The sequence below is a fragment of the Lepidochelys kempii genome, chromosome 16 (genome assembly GCF_965140265.1).
Source record: "Lepidochelys kempii isolate rLepKem1 chromosome 16, rLepKem1.hap2, whole genome shotgun sequence".
NCBI lineage: Eukaryota > Metazoa > Chordata > Testudines > Cheloniidae > Lepidochelys > Lepidochelys kempii.
In genome coordinates, this window is record NC_133271.1 from 8,315,995 (window position 1) to 8,334,401 (window position 18,407).

At 47.9% G+C, this 18,407-nt stretch overlaps 1 protein-coding gene across 2 annotated transcripts in view; it reads left to right on the forward strand.

Annotated features, from left to right (window-relative positions):
• TOR4A (torsin family 4 member A) overlaps positions 1 to 18,407 on the forward strand; it is a 93,949-nt gene that overhangs the window by 11,802 nt on the left and 63,740 nt on the right. Inside the window, exons 1-4 of one of the 2 annotated variants that reach the window (XM_073314175.1) lie at positions 572 to 906; positions 6,075 to 6,113; positions 8,197 to 8,250; positions 14,602 to 14,756. The gene's annotated coding sequence lies outside the window, so the exon portion shown is untranslated. Of the gene's footprint in view, positions 1 to 571; positions 907 to 6,074; positions 6,114 to 8,196; positions 8,251 to 14,601; positions 14,757 to 18,407 lie in introns of those variants that run through there. The other variant, XM_073314174.1, reaches the window with a different exon arrangement.

Genomic DNA, 18,407 nt, shown 5'->3' on the forward strand with positions numbered 1-18,407 from the left:
TTGTGATGGATACAGGGGCCCAGAGTGGCCCATTCCAAAAAGGCAGGAGAGTTCGGGTTGTTTTTTCTCTTAGCAATATCCTGAGTGTCAGTCTGGCCTGCCTGACTGCTGGAGGAGCCCCTGGCTGGTGTGGGAGTGGGGTGCAGGGTGCCACTGAGGATGGGTAGAGGGGGCACCTGCCCCCCTTGAGTTTCATACCACATCACAGTGGAGTGCAAACAGGAAAGTGAATAGTTGCTCCGCACTCTCACCAGAGGAACCCAAAGCTCTTAGTTCTGGGCTGAGATTATGAAGTTGCTGTTGGCACAGGGCTCTCCCCGAGCAGCTGGACCAGCAGCTCCCCTCATCCCCTGGCTCTAGGCTGTGGGAAATGTTTCCCCGGCTGTGTTGGCTGCTCCATGCCCAGGAGCGGGCGAGCTGTGTTCTGTATAACTGGGGGTATCTGCTGAGCTGTGCCTCCCCTGGAGGGTTGTCATAAATATAAAGGGAAGGGTAAACCCCTTTAAATCCCTCCTGGCCAGAGGAAAAACCCTTTCACCTGCAAAGGGTTAAGAAGCTAAGACAACCTCACTGGCACCTGACCAAAATGACCAATGAGGAGACAAGATACTTTCAAAGCTGGGGGCGGGGCGGGACACACAAAGGATTCTCTCTATCTGCGTGTTGCTTTTGTCAGGACCAGAGCAGGAATGCAGGTCAGAACTCCTGTAAAAAGTCAATAAGTAATCTAGCTAGAAATGCGTTAGATTCTGTTTTGTTTAAATGGCTGAGAAAATAAGCTGTGCTGAATGGAATGTAGATTCCTGTTTTTGTGTCTTTTTGTAACTTAAGGTTTTGCCTAGAGGGATTCTCTATGTTTTGAATCTGATTACCCTGTAAGGTATTTACCATCCTGATTTTACAGAGGTGATTCTTTTACTTTTTCTTTAATTTAAATTCTCCTTTTAAGAACCTGATTGCTTTTTCATTGTTTTTAAGACCCAAGGGTTTTGGTCTGTGTTCACCTATGCAAATTGGTGAGGATTTTTATCAAGCCTTCCCCAGGAAAGGGGGTGTAGGGCTTGGGGGAATTTTGGGGGAAAGATGTTTCCAAGTGGGCTCTTTCCCTGTTATATTTGTTAGACGCTTGGTGGTGGCAGTAATAAGGTCCAGGGACAAAAGGTAAAATAGTTTGTACCTTGGGGAAGTTTTAACCTAAGCTGGTAAAAATAAGCTTAGGGGGTTTTTCATGCAGGTCCCCACATCTGTACCCTAGAGTTCAGAGTGGGGAAGGAACCTTGACAAGGGTCTACCCCACTGGGACTGGGGTTGGGACTTGTATGGCTTTGTCTGCCCCCAGGATCCCATCTCTTTGCTATGCGAGTCTAATGAGGTTTCCAAATGCCCCCTCCAGCTGGGTGACTGATAGCCTGTGCGCCGATTAGAAACCCATTTTGATTTTCACCAGGCTGCACCTAACACCCAGCTGCTAATTTTCCTGCAATAATTACAGGAAAATTATCTGTAAGTGGGCCTGCCCGTCCCCTGCCAGCTCCCGCAGCCAGCAGCAGGGCTAGCAGTCCCGTGACCAGAGGGGCACTCAAAGCACTTTATGTGGGTAAATAGCTCCCTGTTACCCAGCTGATAGGCTGAGAGCCAGGATAGAGCAGTTCTAGCTAGCCTTGGCGAAGAGAAGAAACTTGCTGAGTGCTGATCTCTTTAAGTCTTTCCCACAAAGCTGATCAGTTTTATTTTCAGTGTAATAGTCAATGCTTCCCTTATACAAGTCAGTTGCTCAGCTGCTGATGGAAATCAGAGGAAGTTATTGTACAGACCTCTGCTTCTCAATCAGAAAATAAAAATGTTTTCTTCCTTGAATTAGTCTATGTACTCATGGGCTATTTTTGGCACAATTCCTGTAGGGCTCTTAATCCTACAAGGTTGTTACAGTCTTGGAACAGGACTCTTTACTAACTTCCTTAATATTTCAGAGTGTAGTAGAAATGATATTGTTTAGATGGTTATTTTCTAAATAACATTTAAGACCTATAGTGCCACAAGATGTTTTCATTAAAGCATGGTTGAGAATCATCCAGTCTGGTCACTGTAGATACATACTCAAGATTTCTATGTTACATTATACGACTGAACAGTTTCCAGTGGTCAAAACAGGCTTTTAGATCAGTCGTTTGTAAATGCAAGTTCAGTTTTTAAATTTGTTTCTATTAGGGCTATCAAGCAATTTAAAAAAATTAATTGTGATCAATCGCGCTGTTAAACAATAATAGAATTCCACTTTTTAAAATATTTTTGCATGTTTTCTACATGTTCAAATATATTGATTTCAGTTACAACACAGATTACAAGTATTTGCACTGTAAAAAAACAAAAGAAATAGTATTTTTCAATTCACTGAATACAAGTACTGAAGTGCAGTCTCTTTATCATGAAAGTTGAACTTACAAATGTACAATTATGTACAAAAAACTGCATTCAAAAATAAAACTATATAAAATTTTAGAGCCTGCAAGTCCACGTGGTCCTACTTCTTGTTCAGCCAATCACTCAGCCAAACAAGTTTGTGTACATTTGCAGGAGATAATGGTACCTGTTTCTTATTTACAATGTCACCTGGAAGTGAGAACAGCGTTCTCACGGCACTGTTGTAGCCGGTGTCGCAAGATATTTATGTGCCAAATGCGCTAAAGATTCATATGTCCCTTCATGCTTCAACCACCATTCCAGGGGACATGCGTCCACGCTGCTAACGGGTTCTGCTCGATAACAATACAAAGCAGAGCTGACCGATGTATGTTCATTTTCATTATCTGGGTCAGATGCCACCAGCAAAAGGTTGGTGGTTCGGGTTCTGTAGTTTCTGCATCAGAGTGTTGTTCTTTTAAGACTTCTGAAAGCGTGCTCTACACCTCGTCCTTCTCAGATTTTGGAAGGCACTTCAGATTCTTAAACCTTGGGTCGAGTGCTGTAGCTATCTTTAGAAATCTCACATTGGTACCTTCTTTGCATTTTGTGAAATCTGCAGTGAAAGTGTTCTTAAAACAAACAACATGCGCTGGGTCATCATCCGAGACTGCTATAACATGAAATATATGGCAGAATGCGGGTAAAGCAGAGCAGGGGACATATAATTCTCCCCCAAGGAGTTCAGTCACAAATTTAATTAACTTTTTTTTTAACGAAGCATGGAAGCATGTCCTCTGGAATGGTGGCTAAAGCATGAAGGGGCATACAAATGTTTAGCATATCTGGCACCTACATACCTTGCAATGCCAGCTACAAAAGTGCCATTCAAATGCTTGTTCTCACTTTCTGGTGACACTGTAAATAAGAAGAGGGCAGCATTATCTCCTGTAAATGTAAACAAACTTGTTTCTCTTTGCGATTGGCTGAACAAGAAGTAGGACTGAGTGGACTTGAAGGCTCTGAAGTTTTACATTGTTTTGTTTTTGAGTGCAGTTAAGTAACAAAAAAATCTACATTTGTAAGTTGCACTTTCACGACAGAGATTGCACTACAGTACTTGTATGAGATGAAATGAAAAAACACTATTTCTTGTTTATCATTTTTACAGTGCAAATATTTGTAATAAAAAATAATATACACTTCGATTTCAATTACAACACAGAATACGATATATATGAAAATATAGAAAACATCCAACATATGTAATAAATTTCAACTGGTATTCTATTGTTTAATAGTGCAATTAATCACAATTAATATTTTTGAGTTAATTGCATGAGTTAACTGCGATTAATCGACAGCCCTAGTTTTTATATTTTCAATCTTCACGCGTTGAGTACCTTCAACTGAAGTGTGTTTGCATTTGTGCAGGAGAAATATCAAATGCATTGTATAAATAGATTACAATATTTAAGACTTTATTTCTAATTACATATTAACTTAATAAGAAAAGAAAACACATTGCTATTGAAAAAAGGTGATAACATTAGCTACTGGAAATGCACCTTCAGGTGTCTTACAGCTGATAGGAAACCCATGTTGGCCAATCTATTGTAATATTTTCTTTCCAGTTATCACTTTAAAAGCTTGTGTCAAAAGGAATTTGTTCTCTAATTTTTTAGTTATTCCATGTTTGAAAGGAAACTCAACTACTTTAGACTGCATAACTTTTTAAGGAGAAATGAGATATACAAATTAAGAGTGCATATATTTGCTTGTTTATAATTTTCCAGAAGGTAATATAAATGAAAATAAAAAAAGTCTGTGGGTCCTTGAGGGTGATGTTGCAAGGACAATGATATTGAGCAAATATTCTGCATGAATTTTATTTACCAGTTAAAGTGATTAGTTCTTGTATTAAGGCTCCAAAACTGGTACCTCAAAGATTGGGATTGGGAATATCATGCTGTGTTATCTCCTGATTGTTCTAAACTTACATATAAACTTAAAATATGTCTTTACTTGGTGTTTGTATATATAGTTTTCTTTCTTTGTTATAGGCATTAAATACAGTGCTCCTGTCAGCTAATTTATAAGTTATTATCTGCAAAAAACCAACAAACCCAAAACCCTAGAGTTTTTAGGTGCCTAAGTAGCCCCTGGAATCACAGTTAAAGTTGCCCTCCCCCCCCAAAATTAAACTGAAATGGCAGCCAGGGTTTTCTCTGACATGGTCACTGGAAGCTCTCCCGCAGTCCTTATCCTTACAAATGGGGAAGGTAGGGCAGAGTATGCATGCATGCAGGGTCAGGGACTAAGTGTATCCACATCGGGAGGGGAGGTTGGCTTGTGAGGCCTGGCCCTGGGGTGGGGAGGGGCAGGTGGGGTGAGCACTTGCAAGCAAGGAGGGAGAAATGGGGCCATGAGCCAGTTTCTCAGTTAAGATGTTGTCTGAACTATGAACAAGTTTGCAGGCTCCTGGCTTGGCCCCTGATAGCCCATTTGTGGGCTATTTCCCACTGGGTGTGGCTTTTTTGGGGCTACGGTCCAGGGCACTTGTTAGGGGGCTTATTCCTTCACCCACTTACTTCCCTGGTCCTTCTCGCATGAACAGAGAGCAACAATATCCGAAGTCCAAAGGTGCAAACAATTCAATGTTTAACAGGGTGAACTTCCAGCAAGCATGATTCCAGTTTCCTTCCTTAGTGTCCCCCTTCCCAGCTCTGACACCACAGAGCCTTACACCTGTATCCCTGTTCCCATTCCTGCCCTTAGCTAAACATGATTCCAATTTCCCCACCCCCATTCCCCCCCCCCGCACTCTTCCTGATTGACTGCAGACTATATAGTAAAACTTGAGTTCTGCTTAGCTATACCTTAACCAATCATTTTCCTGAAATTTAACTAACCAATCCGAACATATTGTAACATGATTATGTGACCAATTATATCCCACCACCTTAATTAGTTTACACCCAGAAAAATTAATTATACAGCAGACAGAAACAATCACAGGCCAGAGACCACACAAATAAACAATAGCAAAGTGGGAACTATAATGAGAAAACAATACAGAAGTGAGGATTTCACATCCCAGCTATTGATAAGTGAGTTCTTACCAGACAGGATGCTATCAAACTAAGTTTCCTTTTACATAGCCTGATCATAGAATATCAGGGTTGGAAGGGACCTCAAGAAGTCATCTAGTCCAACCCCCTGCTCAAAGCAGGACCAATCCCCAATTTTTGCTCCAGATCCCAAATGGCCCCCTCAAGGATTGAACTCACAACCTGGGTTCTAGGCACTTCCCTTTCTCTGGAGGTGACAGGCATTATCAGGACAGGATTGTATCCTAACAGCCCAATAGCACCTTCTTTCAATGTGACTAGTTTGGAATGTGAGGCTGTGACCGGTCGCTTCCCAGCTTATGGCTGCCTCTGCTGCTTAGCCAGAGGCCTTAGCCTAAGAACAGGGCCTCAGACTGTCACAGTGAAAGAAGGCTCTTACACCGGCAGAAGGTGATTTTGATTTTCTTTTATACTTCTATAACTAGCCAAGTGATAAGACTGCACCTAAATTCTTAGAGTCTAGGCCTTTACAGACAGGCCTGAATATCTATATCCTAACAGCACTGGAGACGCATCTCACATATTTTTGCTCTTATCTTTCAGGAAACGAAGTCCTCTGAACAAATATGAGTGGCCAAAAATGTAAGCACCTGAGCAGCTTTGGTGGTGCTGCAGCCAGTTCCTAAGGAAAGGCGGGAGGTACCCGGTAGCCTGAGATGGGATAGTCAAAATTGTAAAGGGCATTGATGGGTAGTTCAGGCCTCAGGTGCCACTTATCGTTATTAAACCTGACAGAAGGTGTGGGAATGGCTTCTAGATTCTGTATACAGCAGAACCTCAGAGTGCCAAACCCCTCGGGAATGGATGTTGTTCGTTACTCTGAACAAAAAGTTCTGGTTGTTCTTTCAAAAGTTTACAACTGAATATTGACTTAATACAACTAATGAGGCTCACCAAGACTCAAAGTAGGAGCTCTCCCTATTGTATATATAATAGCAGACGCTGGTCCTTGTGCTGTACGCAGTCCTCCCGCATAACCATGAGTGCAAACTAAATAGAGCCACCTTTGCTGCAACATCACTGCAATCCAAGAGGGTCACATCAGCCAGTTTGTACACAACAGAGTTAAAGAAACTCCGGAAAAGGTTGCAGCAGGTTCCCATGGTATCATCCTGATTATCTGGAACAAGGCGTAGGAGGGTACAGGGACCAGAGAGGGTAGAATCTGGATGGCACAAGCTCACAATCACTCCTGTCATCTGTTGCTGTCTTGAAAGCACAGCTTCCCATTTCTCCCTGAGGCTGTCCCCACTCTTTTTGTCAGCATCACTCTCGGGAGGAGAGAAGAGTTTGGAAGCATCCAATCAGAATGCACTCCATCCCTACAGGAAAGGCGAAGGGGCAGCGGGATGGGCTCTCTGTAGGTGAGCTTTGGCAGCCATTAGATTTAGGGCAAGGATCAAAACACTTACAAGAAGCAGCATCTAGTGTAAGGGTCACAGTTCGGGAGTTACAGAAACAGGATTGATTTTTGTATTATGGGCTGCTCTAGGGAAGCATCCACTGTCTAAATCTAGTGCCAATTCTAGGGCAGCCATGAGGGGCCACAGAGTCTGGCAGTGAGGTGCCATTCTCCTGGCTGCTGTTCCCCAGGGGAATGGACCTGGGGAAACAAGCGACCATGGGAGGTGGCGCAGGATTTGCAGACAGGAGGCTGTGACATGCCTTTCTGCCCCTTGATTGCTGGGCCGGGCTCTGCCAGTGATGCAGCCCTGTACTGAAGCCTGTTTGTAGGGTGTGCTACATCAAAGGGAGCCCCCCAGCAAGTTAGCATGGCACTCCCTGTGTGACCAGAGCTCCCTAGCCAGACAAACCTACCTTCCTCACCCATACAGAGCACAAGGGAAATGCTGGAGCCTTGGGACCCCTTAGGGAAGCTGGGCTGGGGAGCTTTGGGGTCATCACGAATGCCTTTCACTTCAACCTGGGCTTATTTGTACCACCATCAGTTTTTGCCATCAGGGCCTCACTGCATAGCCCTACTATCACCTCCGCTCTCCTGTGGCGTGCAGGGCATGGGGTGAGGGCAAAGAAAGGGAAGAATGGGGGTGGCTGGGATAACCCCAGAGAACGATGGAGGAAAGCAGGGGTGGAAGGGAACAGGCAGGAGGGGCTGTACAGTATTTTCACAGTGTGCAGGGACAGATGCCCTGGAAAACGGCTACTCTCCCTGCCCCTCACGATTAGTGTCTGTTCAATGTAACTGGGGAAGGGCATCTGCTTCCCCACCTCTGCCAGCTGCTCGGTGTGACAGGTCTGACTGAGACAGGGAGGAAACTTTTTAGACAAAACCTCTTGTGACTGCCCTGGCCCTCACTCTGTGACAGCTGTGCTGCCCAGTGGGCCGTGCGGTCAGAGCCGCTCATGCTGTTAGGTTGTCACGTTTGATCCTCCCTGTAGTGCTGTGGAAATTCAGCTCCTGGGAGCATCTCCTAAGGGCTTGCTGAAGCCTGTACAGTACATACAGGTGGGGCACAAGTCACCTACGCCTGCCTCCTAGCAGAGCCCTGGTTTGCTGCCCAATCAGTTCCCCTTGGAGCTGGTGCTCTGAGGAAAGCACCCCCCTGCTGGCTGCTGATTCTCTGGTAGAAGATGGGAAGCAGGTCCCTGCTTTTCCCCGGGCTGCCCTGACGAACATTGTGGCACTCTTTTCTGTCTGTTCCAGAGCCCTTCCTGAGCCGGTCCGTGAGACCCTTACTGAGTTGAACTGCTCCCCAAGGTGAGTACTAGAAATGGGGCTTCTGTCCCCAACCTGTAACTCTGCCCTGGCTGCTTTCCCTCTGTGTGCTGCCTGACACCCTCTCCCCAGGCTCCCACTGGCCTAATTCGGTTCCTAGCATGGTTTGGGGAGGAGGTTGCCCCTTTTTGCCCCTGAGTGAGTGTCTGTGTCGTTCCTCTTCTTACTGATTTCTGGCCTTCCAGGAGGAGGTATCCCTCTCTGTGAGGCATTCAGTCACCATGTTGTACCAATAAAATAAAAACCACCAGGATCTTATTAAAGGGAAAAAGGCAAAACACCACATTTATTGTGAATACAGAAAGAATCATAGTAAGCAGTTAGTTATAGCTATAACATTCCATTCAATCTCTTATTTATTCACACATTCATTCATACACACACACACAGGTTCTGCAAGGTTGTTATCATAGTTACCAGCCTTAGAGTTGCTCATGCCAAGCCACTGGCCAGGTGGCCTGGACATGAGGAGGGAGCAGGGCCTTGTCAGATGCTCATCTGATGCTCCTGGAAGTTGGTTTGCAGGATCAGACCCCAAAGTTCTCACTTTTTAGAGTCTATTTTTATAGGAATTTCTTCCTATGCCAGTCTATGGGAATTGCTTCATCATGCTGTTGCTGAATCAATCAGCAGATAGCACATTCCTGACGGCTCCAAGATGTTATCTTGTTCTTTGGTTCTCCCATTCTTGAGGCTGTTGGGTGGATTCCAGTCTGCCCTCCGGGTGGGGTCCTCTGGTTATTTCCACTTGACGCCTTCTTCAGCCGATGGACACTGGATTCTTAGGCTGGCACCTCCCTGATCATTCAGTTATTATCCACACCAAGCATCCATCCACATACATCCTCTATCTCTATTTTAATCACAATGGTTAATACAACAAAAGGGTGGGGAGTCTCTGGGTGCTGTTTCTGTTGTTAGAGTATTGCTTTGAGTCTCTCTCTCTTTTGTGAATTGCTTTGAGAACAGACTCTGTCTTAGAATGTACTAACACAATTAGCAGCTTGCAAGTTTCACACATAGAGGGAGAGAAACAGCACCAAAAACCAAGAGACCTCTTCATTAGTAATACCCTGGAATTTAAACTCTGGGGAATCAAACTCATTTGTGATTTTAATACAGAACTTCTTTAATATGATCCAACAACCAAATCCAGTGGCAGGTATGTTAAATGAAAGCCAAGTGTATTCGGCATGGGCTATTCAGACTCCCTGTGTCTGGCCGGCACAAAGCTGCGGTTACAAAGGATGACGGAATCCTACGTCAGAGAGGGACAACGTTTCCTGTTTCTTAAACAAAAAGCTGCTAGGGCTTCTCACAACTTTTCAGCTTGAATTTCTGAAAGTCCATGCCTCATGTCTCAGAACGGTCTGCACCTCCTCCCTTCCCCTTATTTCTTTTTGATCTATCCCACTTGCATTTGATTGGGAAGAGAAGGGTTAAGTCAATGCATCATCCTGTTTGGAGGGGCTCTAGCTCTTCAAGTCCTGCACAGTAATGATGGGTTTCTTCCCTTTGCTCAGCCTTGGTTAACTTAGATTGTCAGCTGTTAGGGGCAGGGACGGTCACTGTTGTTCTGTGTTTGTCCAGCACCTGTCCTAGGTTCTACTGTAATGCAAATAAATAACACTAATATAACACAGGGCTTTGCAAGGAGTTTTTGTTTTCTCTTCCTCTTGCAATCTTTAGGAGGATCCTGATTTGCATTTCCTAAAATCCCATTGACCACCTTGGCCCTTCAGGGCTTGAATTCAAAGCACATCAGAACCTTCTTTTCCTTCACGCATTTTTGGAGGGGAATAGTTTCATTTCCATGAAAATGGAATCCAGCCTTATTGACAGGGGCACTGTGATACAGCAGGGCCTATAGGTTACCATATGAAGCTCTCCAGATTGATACAGACTGTCCTTTCTCTCTTTGTACCACTCCTGCTTTTCCTGGATGGGAGTGGCACCAACTCTCTGAAATGCAAATCTGATCCCTGTGCAAGATGTTTCCCAAGTTTTGGGGAACGCTTTGGCTTTTGAGTCAGTTCTGAGAGGTCAGTAGGGGTAAGAGCAGGTGGTGGCTGCAGCCTTTATCCTACCAGCTGCTATTCTGGAAGCAGCAGGAGGCACAGGCTGTGCTGGGTCATACAGTAGGTCTGACTCTGCTCTTCTCTGATGTCATGAGAGTTACTTCTAATGTGCCCCAGGCCATTCCAGCGTTCACCAGCGTCCGCTCCAAGGTTGCATTTTGCAGCCTGCTGGGCTGAAGCCAAGGTTCTAATTCTTACACCTAGAACGCTTCTGCCAGGGGTGTCGGTGACTTGACAGCAGCAGGGGCCGGGTTTGATGACTAGGGGTTCCTGTTAACATTACAAAACAGAACCGGCTCAAGCCCTACCGTGGAATCTGGGAAAGCTAAACACCACCCTCAGTACGTCTAAGAGGCAATATTTTCCCACTTGCAAGCACTGAGTCTGCATAACAAAAGAAAACTTTTGTGAAAAGGGAGAGGAAGCCCAGTATTAGTTTGGAAAAACACTGCAATGATTCAAAAGTATATGATCATAAGTACCCCCCCCCCCAATATCTTGGGCAATAGTCAGTTTCCCAGCTTGGGGCACGAAAGTCTAATTGACAAATGTCCCTTTAGCATGCCACTCCCCTTTCCCACCGCTGCATCCCACAGTGGCTGTCCAAAGTCAGCAAAGTCCCAAAATTCATGTGGGTTCACCACCCGCCTCTGAAGGGAGGGTCAAGCAATGCCCCTGCTGCCTCTGCTCTGTGTTCTCAGGGTCCACCACTCTGCCCACTTCACAGAGATTTTCTTTCTTAGCGATTTCACTGGGTAGCGGGGAACCTCCGGGCTAGTGGATCCCTGTCCCGTTCCCCCCGCCCCCCCAGAGCTAAGGTTCAGCCGAGTGATCACTGAGCAGAAAGAAACAAGGACTCTGACTTGAGTCTGATCCATCTTTAAACTCTGGCAGGTCAAATGGAGCACCAACCTGTAAGAACACCTGCCCCACTTGCTCTGACTTGTGCTTGGATGGGGCATCACTGCCTCCGGCTTAGTGAATGAGATTAAGTCTCGGGAGACCCCCCCACACACTCAATTAGGCCCTATTAAGTACAGTTCTGCTGCCTGTTAGTCATACAACAAGGATAACATTTTATTACCTCTGTATGCAAGACTAAAGTGAATTTTTACCCAAAACAGCCCAAATGGATCACTTTGGCAGGGTCACCCAGACAGAGTAGATGTGTCTATGACAGGGTAGGCAAAATTTTTGGCCCGAGGGCCACATCGGTGAATAAAAATTGTATGGTGGCCATGAATGCTCACGAAATTGGGAGTTGAGGTGTGGGAGGGGTGCAGGCTCTGGGGTGGGGCTGAGGAGTTTGGGGTGTAGGATGGTGCTCTGGGCTGGGGCTGAGGGATTCGGAGGGCGGGAGGGGGATCAGGGCTGGGGCAGGAGTGCAAGAAGGAGTGCAGGTTCTGTCTGGGGGTGCAGGCTCTGGGGTGGGGCTGGGGATGAGAGGTTTGGGGTGGAGGCTGGTGCTCTGGGCTGGGACTGAGGGGTTTGGAGAGCAGGAGGGGGATCAAGGCTGGGGCAAGGGGGTTGGAGAGAGGCTCAGGGGGTGCAGGCTCAGAGCGGCGCTTTGCTCAAGTGGCTTCCAGAAGTAATGTCATGTTCCTTCTCCAGCTCCTATGCGAAGGAGTGGCCAGGCAGCTCTGCGCTCTGCCCCATCTGCAGGCACTGCTCCCTGTAGCTCCCACTGGAGTGCATAGGAGCCGGAGCAGGGCCACGCCATGGCTTCCGGGAGCTGCATGGTGCGGTCTCGACCCAGCCAGAGCGGGGCCAAGCTGTGTGGTCTGGCCCCCGATTCAGAGCCCTGGGCAGACCATCGGAGCAAGGCCGAGCTGCATGCTGCAGCTCGTGGGCTGGCTTAAAACAGCTCGCGGGACAGATGTGGCCTGTGGGCCGTAGTTTGCCCACCCCCAGCCTACGAGAATACAGTCTGTTCTTGAGGTGTTTTCTTCCAGTTCAGCAGTGGATGTCAGGGAAAACCTCAGGTTCTGTTTCTATTCCACCTAAATATCAGCGTGACAAGGTAGGGAAATCTCAAGGTAGGGACAAGGTAGGGGGCGAATGTCATCTTTTATTAGACCTGCTCCTGTTTGGTGAGAGACGGACACTTTCAAGCTTACACAGAGCTCTTCTTCAGGTCTGGGAAATGTACAAAGTTAAATACAGGGGGAACAAATTGTTTAGCATTTAACACAGATTTCAGGGGACGATTCCAGGTGAAGTCCAGGTCTGTCAAGGTTGTGGACAGAACGACCATCTGTGTTTCAAGGAATACAGGACACCTAGGCGAGAGCTGGGGAAGGAACTCCCAGCAAGGTGCATGGTGGAACACCTGGCTTATTACACCACTCTGTAACCCACTAACCCCCTCTTTTTGTCCTATGACTGCAGAGCTGTTAACGGACCACTCTACCTTGAATGGTCCCTTATAACATGTGCTAACTACTTATGCTAAACACTCTGCTCCACCTTCAATTTTGCTGTGATTCTGGAAGTACCTTCCCCAGCCCTGAAGAAGAGCTCTGTGTGGCTCGAAAGCTTGTCTCTGTCAACAACAGACATTGGTCCAATAAACCATATTAGCTCCACCATGTTGTCTCTCTAATATCCTGGGACCAACATGGCTACAACTACCCTGCAAACACAGGGAGGAAGCTGCAGATCCTGTCAGTGAACAACCCTGAGATGTGCACGGCAGAGGAAATGGATGTATGGGGATTTATTTATGAACACTAGATCAGCATCTTTCCCTGTGCTGACTTCAAAGCATTTGACCGTTACAGCCATGCCTGCCCGGGGACAGTTGCAAAACTTGGTTGTTAATTTCTCCTAGCAGAACTGCAAGATGGTTTCTCTGAAAAGCCCAGCCAGAGCCTTGGGGCACGTGGTATTTCTCAGTGTGGGTATGTTACTGTGAATTCGTGGTGTACAAGAGAAACCAGGGAGACCAAGAATGGGAATTTGCTGAGATCCATAGACAGCTTCAAGGGAAGTATAGACTCCAGCTGCTTCTGTTGAACCCAGCAGCCACAAGAATTAGGGTAACTTAGAGCAAAACAAACCCCACCTGCATGGCAGAGTGTGATGCTTCTCTGGGCATCCGGTGCTGAAAGTCACCTTCCTGCCACTCGTCTCCAATGTGAGGGAGTCTTGCCTGTGCCAGCTGCATGTCAGCTCCCTGACACTATCAGCCCTTCAAACGCAGTCCTGTCCCTTACCAATAGATGCACCCCAGCCCCTGAGTCCCTTCGAAGTGTCCCCTGGGGTGCCTGCTCCTGATCACAGGATATCCACAGAAATTCCAGGGACAGTGAACTGCAGTTTAGTGGTTTTACCATAGACCACTGCTCCTGTGTCCCACACAGCACTTGAGTTCAATTATAGTAAAACAAAAGGACATTTGTTTAAGGAAGAAGAGAGATTCAAATAGGAACAAGCGTGAGTGCTGGCAACCAATGGTTACGTACAAACTAACAAAATGCAAACTAGGACTGATACTTAATAGTTCCCTCTCCTATCTAATAATGTAGACTCTTGCCCCCAAAGTTCAGTCTTTTGCAGCATTTGCTGGCCCTAAGGAGCCAGAACCCACTCTTTCATGAGGCAGCCCCTCAGTGAATGGATACAAAGGGTCTTTTTCCACCCTGTGATATATGGAAGTCAGACCTTTGTCTTGATTCACAGACAGAGTGATCCCCTCGCTGTAATATTGTTCCTCCTCACTGCCAAGTGGTTTTGATCTTTATCGTTATCTTTGATGGTTTTCCATTGACTTTTCTGGGTTGTTGCAGTGGTAGACAATTGAGTAACATGTTACATAACTGGCTAGTCAGGGAGAGGTGACGATTCCTTCCTGCTTGAATGGGCCATCACCAAGACATAGGATTCCCTGCTGCTGCTTTTTCTCCCCAAGACCATAATTTTCAGCATAGTTACATTATTCCTGAAATACAACCTGTACACACATCTCACAATGATGCTGAGTATTGGTAAGGGACCAGCTTTCAGTGGAGACCTCACACACTAACTGTCATGGATAAATATCATGAAAGTGGTGTACTAGGTATAGTAAGTTTGTCAGGTCTGAGAAAGGAATTGCTCGGAAAGAACAGCGAACCCTTTACCAGCTGGCTCCCATGGAGCGCTGTGCAACACGGAACACAGGTGACATTTATACATACACACACACCACACCCACAGTGGCAGCAGGCACTTTACAGAGCACCAGGGGCAACTGACCTGTGTTTTCCCCCCCCAGCATGGAAGAGGAGCCCATTTATGAAGAAGTGAACTGACAGCAAACTCAACAGACTAATGCTTTGGCCAGGAAAGCCCTCAGCAGGGAGCCTGCACCAACCTCACCTCCCCGTGGGTACCGCATTGAAAGCTCTTGGGTCTAGCAATTAAAGCAAGGTTTGTTTCTGGGTCCCTTCTCTGCTCTCGGGTCTAGCAATTAAAGCAAGGTTTGTTTCTGGGTCCCTTCTCTGCTCTCCTCATGCAAAGGGCATGGCCGCTCAGCAGCTTTGCGGCAGGTTTGTTAGGAAACCAGGCCAGCGGCGACTGCGTTAGCAGCAGGTGGGAAATTAAACCAGCAAACCTTCCTGAAGGAGCTGGGGGAGGGAAAGGCGAGTGGGCCTGAGGGCATGTGCGCACACACCCATGTGTGTCCAGGAGGTTATTAAACTGGGGCATAGGGAAAGAGGCAACTAGGCAACGATCCAGGTAAACAAGGCAGCAGGGGAGGGGACTAGTAGCGGAAGGAGCTTTCCACAGTTCTGATAGTGCTAATCCACCAACACAACCCAGAGTTACCCTCCAGGGGAGCAGCCACCACGGTTGCAAGTAGGAGGAGAGGTGGAGGCTGGGCCAGAAGCACGGGCAGGCAGCACACGAGCTGGGGTCAGCTTCCCGCTGTCGATGCTGAGCACTTGGAGAGTAGTTTCTGAGAGCCCAGCTGCTCCCCCTGGGATGCAGGCGCTGGTCAGGCTGCACTCCTTTGAAAGTCTGGTCGCTTCCTTTGGTGCCTAGATAGAAGCAGCTCTGGGCCCTTGGCTGAATGTTCTGGATACTCCTGCTAGAGCCCCCCTCTCAGGTTTACTGGACAGTCACGCTCAGAAAGGTGGCCAAGGGGCAAAGTACCTGCACCGTGAGCTCACCAGCTACACAGGGTATAGTCTGGCCGCTGGGTCAGGCTTGCAGGGCTCAGCCTACATCTCCAACATTGCTGTGTAGCTGTTTGGGGAGCTGGCAAGTGGGGAGGGTTCCTGAGCCCAGGTTCCAGCCTGAGGCCCCCCCCCCCATCTGTACCAGTTTTACAGCCCAGGCCCTCCGAGCCTGAGTCAGCCGGCATGGGCTGACTGTGGGTGTGTAATCACAGCATAGACCTCCCCTTGGAGGGGGATGCAGCTTTCTATCTAGGTCTTCTGCAGCCCTCCTCCCCACAGCACGTGAGCCCCTCCCCAGCTGCCAGACAGCGTTTTGCCGAGTTATTTACCGCTGGGGACTGGAGAGGCCGGGTCGATGCGGTGATTTGTCCAAGGTCCTCCAGGAGGCCTGTGGCTGTGCTGGGAACGGAGCCCAGGTCTCAAGTCACCCTCCAGAGCCCTGGCCAATAGCACCTCATTCTTAGCTTTGTTACTGGGAGAGCCCCTCTCTTTTCGGTCTCCACAAAAACAACATCACAGCAGCGAAGAATTTGACACAGCTGCTGATTCAGCTCTGGCTGGGCACAGCGACAAGCAGCTGGCTTACACCTGCCCCACTGAGGGGCTGGTGCATTTCCATGTGCAGTGCTTGGGGCTGCCTTATAGGGCACATGATCACAAGGGTGCAGGACTGCCCCGGCCAGGCTTTGCTCCATCCTCTCCCTCCTCCGACCTGCTCCAGCAGGCTGCCCCCACAGCTAGGGCTGATGCAGTTAAGTTCTGAGAGCAAGTGAGGCTGCAGGGTTGACACTGATGAGTATGGAGGGTAAAAAACAAAACTGTAGTTAGCAGGTCCTGCATAACATGGATTAGGTGGTCATGTCTACAGGTGGTTCAGCAGATACAAATCTCTCTGGTCAGGGCAGGTGTCACTTCAATTCCACAGAGATGAGTGGAGACCAGATGCATGTTCTAGTCCCCCTTCCACCGTAGCCATCTACACTCTAAGAATCACAACCTGCTTCTTCATGGCCTTGCCCCTGTGGTCTCCATTCACACCTGTGCAGAGGTGTAACTAGTGAGATGCTCAGTGGTAGTATTTTACTGCTCTTCTGTACTGGTGTGAATGATGACACAGGGCCAGTGGGAAATCCAGCCTATTGGGCCAGTATAGGGGGCTTGTGAGTGGTGTACAAGGTGTTTTCAGGGCCTTGAAAAGGACAAGCCTGTGACAAACCACTTGGACCCTAGTAAGCAGAGAAGCCCTAGACAATGTGATCCCAGCATGCCAGGCCCCAGAATGGGTATAGATGTGCCCCTCAGAGCAAGAGGGACGACTCCCGCCCCCCCCACGCCATTCAGTCAGAACTACAGCTTGGAAGGATCATTAAATTTAGTGTGAATCAAAATGTTACATTACTTGAGAGATGGTTTATTAATGCTACATTCACCAGGCTCTGGGGAAAGCAAGTACATGCGTGGGAGAAGGTTACGCAGTAACTAGAACAAGAGCCTGCCAAAGCAAGCTTGCCGAATTTGTCCAGGCAAATGGATCCATTCACTCAGGAGCCACATTCCTAGTTAAGGCTGCTGTCCCCAGGAGAGTCCCGGTCACAACTGCTCAGCACAGGTCCACCTCATCCTTCTTGCAGGCAGGGGCATGGTCTCTCTGGGAGCAGGCCCCAACCTAGTTTCATGTCCCCTTTCTCTGAAGAATTTTGAATAAGGGGGGCAGCACCTCACTGTTCCCCTCACAGTACCGGTCAATGATGATGCACTTGTAATGCCAGAGAAGCAGCAGGACCATTAGTGAAATGGTGGTCATTATTCCTAGGGCAATCAGCAGCTTCTTCCAGGGGCAGCTGCCAGGCTTGCATGAGTCAGGCTCCAGGCAGGATGGTCCCTGCTCAATACTGGCCAAATGCACCCCTAGCTTGTGGGGCTGAAGTAGACATTTAACTCTAGATAGGAGCATGGAGTTGATGCTTCCAAGCCTGGGGGAGCCTGCCTCAGCCTGGCATGGCCCTGGAGTCTCCATATCATCCTGACTAATCAGTTTGGTCTTCATGGTCACATCAGGCTTCACAACAGAAGAAGCCAATGGAATGACCCTGCACGCTGACCAGCCGTTCTAGGTGCTTCCCAGAGCCCTGCGAGGAAAAACAAAAGGGAGTGAGGGGCCGTCAGAACTCTGACTAGAGCGGAGGCATCTGTCAATGGGCAGCTAGAAAGTGAAGTGACACCTCTGCATAGGGTTGCTTGCCCTGTTTATTTGGTGAGAAATGAGTGGGCTGACAAGGACTTTGTAACCAAATACAAAGAGACCCCAGGCTGATGGAGTCCTCCAGCATGGAGGTTTTCACCTGGACAGTGCAGGTTTGGTGAAGCTGGATTTTTGCCTGGTTTAAACAGTATGCCACCAGAATCCCAACTGTGAGCTGGCACAGGGCTGCCCATGTGCCATGGAAGTGCCATGCGTTTTGTGGGACAATCGTTTGGCAGCCCTGCCATGCATTTTCACAGCCCAGCTGAAATCTCATGCAGCCATGCCACAGTGCGGGGATAGCTCCAGTTACACCTGCTAAGCAGCCATCCAGGGATCTCTTCTCTTGCTGCTGCCCCTTGAGGGTCTGCATGGAGACAGACCAGCTGGCGAGTGACACCGGCCACAGAAGGGATTTGGCAGCTATGTAGATGCCTCTCCTTGTTGGCTGAGGTGGTAAGAAATGCAGCCAGCACATTCTGTCCTCCAGAGGGGCAGGGAAGATCCAACATATGACACTCAGGTGGTCCCAGCCCCCGTGAGTGGCAGCAGTGTTTTCCCAGAATGTAGAGTGTTCCCTAGCGCTGGCCAGCAGGCCACATACATGTTCTCCAGAGTCCCAGCTTTCCTTTTTAAGAGGAAAAAAAACTCTTTAGT